The sequence below is a fragment of the Anticarsia gemmatalis genome, chromosome 1, assembly GCF_050436995.1.
Source record: "Anticarsia gemmatalis isolate Benzon Research Colony breed Stoneville strain chromosome 1, ilAntGemm2 primary, whole genome shotgun sequence".
Classification (NCBI taxonomy): Eukaryota; Metazoa; Arthropoda; class Insecta; order Lepidoptera; family Erebidae; genus Anticarsia; species Anticarsia gemmatalis.
Window position 1 is genome coordinate 11727523 of NC_134745.1, and position 8311 is coordinate 11735833.

General features: G+C 35.6%; 1 protein-coding gene across 2 annotated transcripts in view; it reads right to left on the reverse strand.

Moving 5' to 3' along the window:
* The window catches only part of Arf6 (ADP-ribosylation factor 6), a 56644-nt gene extending 48424 nt beyond the window's left edge, over positions 1 to 8220 (reverse strand). Inside the window, exon 1 of one of the 2 annotated variants that reach the window (XM_076119987.1) lies at positions 8081 to 8220. The gene's annotated coding sequence lies outside the window, so the exon portion shown is untranslated. Of the gene's footprint in view, positions 1 to 1882; positions 2087 to 8080 lie in introns of those variants that run through there. The other variant, XM_076119994.1, reaches the window with a different exon arrangement.
* Positions 8221 to 8311: the final 91 nt, after the last annotated feature.

Genomic DNA, 8311 nt, shown 5'->3' on the forward strand with positions numbered 1-8311 from the left:
GAGCTTACGCTCTCTAGAGACTTCATCTAAGTATTCTTAGTGAAGTAAAGCACGAACAATGAACAGATATTTATGTTACTCGATCCACGTTCCGCCAGTTACCTCTGGTAATTTTGTTACCGTTATTTAACAATACGTTTCATGAAACAGGTGTACAAGGTAAATAAAATACAAAAATATTTAGCAGCTTACTTATAATAAACATTATACCAAAAATGACATCACCTAGTATACCGATAAATCAATAATTTAATACAGAATATTCGTGGCGTGACCTCAACCATTCCAAAGCGACAGCTAGCCTATATATAGAACTTTCCCACGATACTGTTGTTCATGTCAACGACATTCACAAAACTCGCCTTTTTAGTTTTTTAGGCGAAGGAAATTATTCTTCATCCTATATTAGGTATGGGCAAACAGGCCATTATTCATTTGTCCTATCGTGGTTTTAACGGACGATATTTAAATAGGTATGCGGTGTTATCGGGCGCTCTACATTTGAATGAAATAGAACAAAAGCGGTTATTTCCCGATTGATTCCAATGTTTGTATTATACAACAATTAAAATCTTAAAAAAACAATAACGACTAAGTAAATAATTGTCAAGCGTAGAAGTCATCTACCTTAACATTATGTTCCCAAAGGGAACCCTAATTTATAAGTGTTACATCCGACAGGTCATCACCGAACACAGTGCGAATACTCCGAATCGTTATTCACAAATGAAAATTCTACGTCGGCTTATTAAAAGTTTTGTATAATTTGTGCAACGCACGTTATGGATATCAAGACCGGTAGCCGGTAGTCTATGAAAGGCCGATGTCCTTTAACGCCTTCGTACACAGGATGACAAAGTACTTGACTATGATGACGTAATGATACGTGAGACAGCCACTATCGCCACCATCAAACAAACTTTATTCAAGCACATCCATTCACATTTCTATCATAAGTCAAGTAAACGTTCGGAATAAATCACAACTAGGTATCTGCTAACAGTTTCAAAGCTTGGGCAAAGAAATCGTTCCGTGACAAAAATGTATACTGATATTTCATAAAACTGGAATAAATGTTAATAAATCACATGGTTTAATACTATTATATTCAAGTCAATGAACCGGTAAATTGAAACCTTTCAAGTCTGTCTTGACAAAAAAGTACCGATTAGAAGTTCTTACGAAATTTTTTGGGTGAATTTTATACAGTTAAAACAAAGCTTTGGTTCTGGGGCACGGGTATGAAATCAAGGTCAGACGGATGACGTAGCAGGTTTTGAGTGCTTTAGGATCTGATAACAGCACCCTAATGCTAACGGGTTTTATGTTCTGTGAATCACCAAAAATAACCAACAGGAATATTTTACAGAAATACATTTTGAAACCTGTTCGTAGAGAGTATTAAAAACAACTTTTTTTTGTTTTGTGGTGAATAGAATTTCATATCTAGAACAGACAGGTCAAAGAGTAAACTATTAGTGTACGCGTGAGAGTAGCTAAAATTTAAAAAAATATATCAACCTGCCAATAGTTTCTAGACACGGTAACAGATTGTGCAAAGTTTTTGAAACTCATTTGATACTCCTTCCAGAACATAAAGCACAGCACAGCACTTTAAATACAAACGCTTCAAAATCAACTTGGGTGAGTTCGATATTGTTTCATACCGCCTATGGTACATAGTCTAATACCTAATGAGCCAAGCGAACAGCGCTATTAGAATAATCAATCACTTCCTGTGGCTACAATGACGAACAAAAAATTGCAATTTTAAAATTACTGTCGCTGGGAGGAACAAAATGATTTAAAGAAAATTCGACAAAAGCAGTATAAAGTGAATTTAAATGCTTAATGATGTATTATCGAAATTGCAAGTACGTACTTCAAAAATGGTATTATGGAACTCCAAATTTTTTCACAATAATCACAGCACATTCACATATAAAACATCACAGGCACTAATTCATGAGATATCACTGGTACCCCCTCCAAATCTCACTGGTCTGTGAACACGAGGTTTATCTGTGCCGCTGCGCGAGAGCACGCCAGGCTTCCGTCCGTAACGCACACCCACCACAAGCCGACTGAACAATACACGAGAGAGAGAGATAGCGGATTCATTGGCCTTGCACGGAATTAAAGATTGTGGTTTAATCGTAACGGTCTGCTGCAGAAATATGATAGAGGAAGCTATTACAAATAGTCTTCCAAAGAAAAAGTATCTCGAAATGCTTTGTTCTGAATAATATTGGAGCAATAAATGGGAATCTTGGCAATGTAGTTTTTGACTACAGTTACCAGGGATTCACAAACACACAATCTAAAGGTTCCTACTAGCAGTACTTGGAGTTTACGTCATAAATACTACCAAAAAAGATTCAGTGTCGACTTTTACGCTCATACAAAAGAGACCACAATCTAAACGCTTGTTACTTGCAACAAATTCCATGTATCGGTTGCCATCCGCCGCTGTCATGCCGTCGCGCATGACAAACGAGACCCTGCGCATACGCACGCTAGGACTGCCAATGATTATGCTCGCCGCGTACAGGTTCAAACGATGTTTTCTTGGATAAGCCTGTATTTACATTGACACGACTTAGCAAGAAAACGATGTATTGATAGAAACTGGCGATGATCTGTATTCAGTTAAGTATATCTTTGATCTTTAATGAAACTGGTAAGTTAAAAAGACATCAAGAATAACAACAATTTACTACAGAAATCCTCAAAAAAAATTCTCAAAAGAACATGTGTGTTCGATTTCGGTTTTAAAAATAAGTTACTACAATCGTAAACTATCTAGAGGAAATGATTGAGAATGTAAAATATGTGTCGTCGTATCATGCCGACGTTTGGTCTCAGGTAGTCAAAAATGCACCAGCCAGATCCCATGGTGACGTCGATCGAAAAAAAACATTTCTATAAACGTAACATTTGCACAAGACCTTTATTCTAAAGTGAACGTATCCGTACTCGGTACTAGTAGCAAATGGGAGTTCACGGTTTAACAAATACAGTCCGGGTGTAAACGTGACTAATCAGTGTGCGAGCATCAATTTTAAATGGGGACCTCGTAAATTAGGATTTAGCTTTTATTGTTGTGATTACAATGGTTGAAACTCGTTAATTTATTGACGTATGCATAGTCATTGTGGTCGCAGATCAACACATTTCAATGTAATTAATTGTCAGGACCTTCACTTGATAAATGATGGTACGAACACTACGCTAGTGGCTGACAGAATCGGGTAGTGGTCGATTGTTAGTATATCCTTGTATTATTCTGAATCCATACAAAAGCTGTCACGAGATTCCTAACAAATGACAATATTGATAGATACTAACAGCATGCATTAATACATTTCCATGACATTATAATGATCATATGACTTCAATTTATACTCAATATATTGGTCTTCATCAAACGTCACATGAAAATGATTCCATACTCCATCAGTTATTGATTAGTACGAAATTGATAAGGTAATCCGATATTATGGGCGCCCCCAAACCACGGAACAGCTATAACAGTGATGTAATGTGAACTGTGGCAGAAAGGGAACATTTCCAAATTAATATTCGAGTTCAATATACGATACCAGCAAAAGGAAGGTCGAACCAGACCACATGATTTTGTCGTATGTTTAAAGGTCATGATAGCTAGTAACGTCACACAACATTGACCCTTAGAAGGTCGCAGTCAAGGCCGCTTTTCCATTACGCTAAGTGATACGAACAAACGTCCCGAATTAATTAAAACAGGGGTTATTTATGTACGCTAATGTCAATCCGCCCTCTCGTGGATAGCTAGACATTAATCCTAACAAATATATGGGTTATTTATAAGCCTTCAGAGAATACAAGGTGCGCTTAGGAAGCCACACATGGTAATGTTACATGTTGAAAGTTTGCAATAGCGCGTAATAATACATGTAGGTGACGAGATTATAAGACTAGCAGTGAGCCTTGCGACTTCCTAACGTGTTGTGTACTTGGACGAAATATACTAACTTGTGTGAAATAATTCAGCTATTCAAAATGTAATTAAACAACAGCTGTAACGATAATAGCATTTAGTGCGCAGGTGAACGTTGCTGCCAAATATTCTGGTGCCAATCCTTCCTTATGAGCATTTACAAACTGCTTCATTTGCAAAGCGGTAATAATAACGCCAGAGAAATAATTAATCGATGCTTTTATAAAGTAGATTCGTTGCTCGCTTTCATCAAATTATGATTTACAAAAGGATAAGAAGATAAAATATTGTCTAATAAAACAAGTGTTAAAGATCCGTCATACAACGTACAAGGTTCAAAAATAATGTTATCTAAACGCTAACGAGGACTGATAAAACAAACTAAGTGCCTACTGACGGCCGTGTGTAAGTGGATGATGTAATTGTATTACTTTTTACTTTATCTGTTATGGCCGACGTTATTAATTATAATTAGTTTCACGTTTAGGACATGACACTTCTACCAATCATGATGAATCGATTCTCGAAGCATTCCTTTTCGAATAACCGTTATTATACAGTAGGGCCTTTTAAATTAAGATCTTCACGTTATGAAAACGAGCCAAATTGAATTTAATTTTCTGGTTAATGAGATTCGAATTGGTTTTAAACAGGTGAATCGGAACTTCGTTCATGAAATTATTTTGTATGTATAATGAATTCATAATATGAGCAAAACGAACGTTACGAACATTTGGTTTGTTTTAGCGATCACAGTTCCCATGCCATAGCAACCCGTGGACATTTTTGGTACAAAACACGACCGCTTTTAACGACATCCGATTCAAATTACTACGGGGCAATCAAATATGATGTTGATCTATTTTTACTAACGATTAGTGCCGTTTACAGCGACGGAAGAATGTCATTATTTGTGTCGTCATCAAAGTTAATCCACACCCGAATATGAGTAGCTTTTGGAGGTCAATGAACCCATCGATAAGAAGTTTCTCTATAGGATTCAATGACAGATATTAGCCTAATTTTTTGCCTAAACTAGTCTACTAATTCACGAATTGAATGAGTTCAAGCACGAAAGTTTATCGTTATAGATGACAAATAAAATTGTCAGGCATACAACTATTTGTTCAAAGCCCATTTCGAAATGAATTAGCATAACATTGCAGTCTAACCTGAATTAGAGTACAAGAACTTACGAGGCACAACTGTCTAACTAGCGATTGATCGATCATTTGACGCAGTAAGCATGCCAGAGCCGATTCAACACCACCAGACACCTCTATGATAAGTAGGTGTTTAGACATTCATAGAATATATCGATTGATCGTATCCGTACTAAACTTCTCTTACATTTTTAATAAGCATAAACAGATCTTGAGAAGTAAACAAAACCATTAGGAGTACTCAACACGTGTTACTCGACGGCGATTCAAGACCAATCATACTTCGAGAACCAGACGCAGAAATATAATAATAAGAACCATAAGGTCTGGACAAAAAGCAAAAACGTGTTATACCCGTTCCAGACATCTTGAAATCTATCCTAAATTACGCAATACATTTTTCTCAAGCAAATTGAACGGTTCGGCGGTCACATGTGAACGTGGCTGGCTAATTGGCGTCAATTCTCACTTCATTGACCCTGGGTTAGGGACGCATAGTATCGAATGTCGAACTCCGGTGTCGATTCGGTAGAATGGCGTTGATGAATGTGAAGGCATTTGAGGCGAAATTATATTGGAAGAAGATTATTAGAAACCTTCTTCTCTTACGACCCAACTAGAATAATTCCTTCGACATTTTTCGAGATTATTCACGCCCGTCGATGTCGCAATATTGAGATTCTTCCTTCCGTATCTTTGCAGTACGAAACTGTCATCTTCTCTTCAATTTCTTTACATTCAATAGCTGTGTAAGTCATTTTGGGGTAGGTAGGTACTTTTATTCCGCAACCACTTAAGTACCCCATTTGAGTTAAGGATCGCACGATGTGACGTTTTAAACGTGATATAAGTACCCGTTCGTCAGTTTTTTTTTTTGATGTGCGGCTTACGTTTTGTAGATGTCTAAAATGTTTTGACACGTTTTTATATTACGGCACTTTGGTTAAAGTATCTCACTTGAAGTTTTCGGCTATAAAAATGTGCTTAGCAACAGTGTGAGGAGTATACAAATTACTACTTAATATGGTTGTGTTATAGAATATATTGGTATCTTTGGTCATGTTTAGCTGAATATTAATTTATTTATGTAAATACTACATATTGTACAGAATAAATAGATGATATATGTAAACCTGCCAAGTCTATATTTCCTCAAAGTATTTAGTTAAGTACATGATTGTTATCACCCGGTATCAAACCAGTTAAAAATCTCCCTACCCTCTTAACAAAAGTTTAAGGCTCTCATCATTTGCAGAGGCCAGTTAAGAGTTTATATCTTATCTGTTGCAAATATGACAGCAGAAAAAAGTTACCTACTTGCTCCTTACGGCATAGTGATAATCAATATTTTTTTTAAGTTCAATATAGAAATGCTGGTAGTTGAATTACAACTATTCACAAAGTAAATAACCAGAATACACTTTGAATCTAATATGATTGACTGTTATCTGTTTGCTCCAGAAATTATTATCTATCTGTGTTAACAATGAACAGTAATTAAGATTAATTGTGTAGAATAATAATTATATTCACAGACGGATAAGTTTATTGAACCCAGTTTCCAAACAGTAACCAAGTTGATACTACTGTTCAAATACTGGCAAGAAATATTTCGATTTTTATTTATTTTATGTTGGGCTGTATTTATATACTGTTCTATGTAATTACTAGCCTCAGATAATAGTTACAGTAGAGTGTTCCTTGTTTGTTGTTACACCACCTTATTTACTAAAACAAAATTTTATCTCATAGGTAATAAAGTTTTCTTTATACCAAGGCATAATAATTAGGTAGGTCTAGTGGCACCATACCTGAATAAGTACTGATTAAATTATCAAATGAAATAGGAATAGATTCTTTTCATCATTTTGATGTTTATTCTAATACTTATTACTCTCAGATTTAGCACTACTTTTATGGTCAGAGAAAGAGTACTGATGAACTGAGTGTTTTATGTTGCTATTACAGTTTGTAACATACAACTTCACTGAGAAATACTGATAAATTAAATTAGGATAATGAAATTACTAACTCTATACATACATTTTAGTTATGTATGTATCGTATTTGGTAATTGTTTGTTCCCTTTCCTTATTGGTAGAACTATTATTTATGGAATAGGTAAATGCCTAAAGGAAATATGATCAATTCTAATTGTGATGTTACAAGTGACATTACTGCCAATAATCAAATAATGAGATATGATTGTGTCAAATATTTACTATAAAGTGTCAATGAATTAATTCATTTGCAAATAAACTTACTTTTCTTATATTTTCTAGATAAAAAAGGAAGGTTGACACTAAATAAATTTAACAGTTTCCATACAGTTTCAAATAAATTGCAATACAGAATTAATGATACAAGTTCTAAAAAAGGTATAATTTGCAAAGCATGTGATTGGCTACTGGATATTGTACGGGTAATTTACATAATTGCCCACTAGAGTTAACTTTAGTTTTGAAAATATAACTGTGTATGAAGTTTATTCAAAAGTTGAAATAACTATTTTTATACATTTCAGTAACGTTTAAAACACGTACACGGCAACGCACGTACTTTACCAACAGATATCGCCGTGATTCATCGGGCGGGAAGTCGGCATTAACATCGCTACTGGAAAACTGGTTACAGCTTCGAAGAATCAAATTCTTACAAGGTTAGGTCATTGGAGCAAATTAAATTATATGGCATATAGCTGACAACCTTCGTGAGGACGTATATTTTCTCACAATACCAAACGTATTGTCATAAATGTCACGTTTTACTGCAAAGGCGGAGCCGAGCCGACCGTCAGCAAGCTTGGGCGATGGCGGTCAAGTAACGGCGGCTTCAACCTCAAACTATCAAACCACATAAACTTTTTATCACACCGAACTCTTTGTAACACACCGATTATGATTCTAATATAGATAATTAACGAATTAATTTAACTTACCACATGACAACGATAGATTACATCAATTTTTAACATACACTCACAACACAAAACACTCCGCATCCACGAATCACGATTCAGTTTGACAATGACAGGCGGTCACTCGCTACGACACTAGCGCCACGTATTGAAAAAGTAAATCACTTGACAGGAGTGAAGTTAGCGACATGGCACAATGCCGCCAACTTATAGAAGTAGAAATGTTCGGATATTTCACCAATAACTCCGGCC